The sequence below is a fragment of the Bison bison genome, unplaced genomic scaffold (genome assembly GCF_000754665.1).
Source record: "Bison bison bison isolate TAMUID 2011002044 unplaced genomic scaffold, Bison_UMD1.0 scf7180017864223, whole genome shotgun sequence".
Lineage (NCBI taxonomy): Eukaryota > Metazoa > Chordata > Mammalia > Artiodactyla > Bovidae > Bison > Bison bison.
The window spans coordinates 2,867,223-2,868,448 of record NW_011494795.1 but is presented as its reverse complement, the minus strand read 5'-3'; positions in this window follow the sequence as shown (position 1 = coordinate 2,868,448).

Sequence of the window (1,226 nt, the reverse complement as noted above, 5' to 3'; positions counted from 1 at the left end):
TTGAACATCTGGAAGTTCACGGTTCACGTGTTGCTGAAGCCTGGCTTGGAGAATTTTGAGCATTACTTTACTAGCGTGTGAGATGAGTGCAATTGTGCGGTAGTTTGAGCATTCTTTGCCATTGCCTTTCAGGGTGCCACATCTTCAGGGGATCAGCCACAGTCCACAGATGACAGACAAACCAGAATTAAACTTATCCCCACACGTGCAAGGCTTCATGGATAAGTTAAAAATTACTTCTGGCCTTTTGACATCTTAGACTCTTTATATTCTTGGTTTATTTAGATGAGAATGTTGTTGTTGTTGTTCAGTCACTCAGTCGTGTCCAGCTGTTTGCGAACTGAACTGCAGCACACAAGGCTCCCCTGCCCTCCACTATCTCCAGAGCTTGTTCAAACCCACGTTCATTGAGTTGATGATGCCATCCAGCCATCTCATCCTCTGCCGTCCTTTTTCCTCCTCCCTTCAATCTTTCCCAGCATCAAGGTCTTTCCCAATGAGTCAGCTCTTCGAATCAGGTGGCCAAAGTATTGGAGCTTCAGCATCAGTCCTTCAAGGGAATATTCAGGGTTGATTTCCTGTAGGGTTGACTGGTGGAACAGAATAGATGCCGTCAAAGAACAAAGCTGAGATCTCAGAGCTTAGACAAAACGTACAGAGCGAGTCTGCTGGTGCAGACAGAGGGGGCGCGTGTCCCAGCAGGAAAGTGCTGAGCAGAAACACGGGGTTTAGATTCTGGACAGGGACCCTGGTGGTCATGCTGGTCACAAGACTGACAACGGCTGCTGTGCACAGAGCGAGTCCAGAGGTGTGCACAGCGGGTCAGCACTGGCCCTGTCATTCCCTGGTCTGGAAAACATCTTCGACCCACACTGAAGGGGCCGGGGGTTAGTCGGAGTCAGGGCTCGGTCCTTGGGCATGGCCCTCTGTCAGCGGTAGTGACCAGGGGCCAGTTGGGTGATCTGGCCAAGCAGTGCCAGAAAGTGGAAGTGTTTCACATACAGCATCAGCTCACTTAGTCCACATTTATTGATCCTCTGATCTGGATCGCTTCATTCTGATCTTAGCTCAAACATTGGCGCATTAGAGAGGCTTTTTCCATCATCCTGTCTCAAGGTCACACACCCGGCTCCCCGCCCACCATCCCATGTGCTGATCCAGCGGCTCCTCCACTCCCAGCTGCAGCCGCGGGGGCGTGGGGCTGGCTTGCTTTCGGCTGGGGGCGC